Here is a 321-nt window from a genome sequence, read left to right on the forward strand (position 1 = left end):
CCAGCCTGGCAGCGGGGATCGCCCAGCCCCCCGCAGCCCCCTCCCAGAGCTGGCATGGGGCTCGGGCTCCCCGCCATTGCACCCGCTGCCGCGCCGGGCAGGGGGCCGCGTGCCGAGCACTGTCGCCTCGTTGCACCTTTAAAGTGACACGCACGAGTCAGACCTTCCCCCACCCGGGACAGAACCGAGGGCCGATTTCAGAAAGCGATAGTTTAAAAGACTTCTTTGCTCCGTCACAGGCGCCCTCCCCTCTCTGATTGGCTGGGAGCTGGACAAAGGGGCGTGGCCCTCAGACCCGGCCTTCACACCGAAAGAGTGAAA

This window comes from Alligator sinensis, unplaced genomic scaffold (genome assembly GCF_000455745.1).
Source record: "Alligator sinensis unplaced genomic scaffold, ASM45574v1 scaffold709_1, whole genome shotgun sequence".
In the NCBI taxonomy this organism is placed as follows: Eukaryota; Metazoa; Chordata; order Crocodylia; family Alligatoridae; genus Alligator; species Alligator sinensis.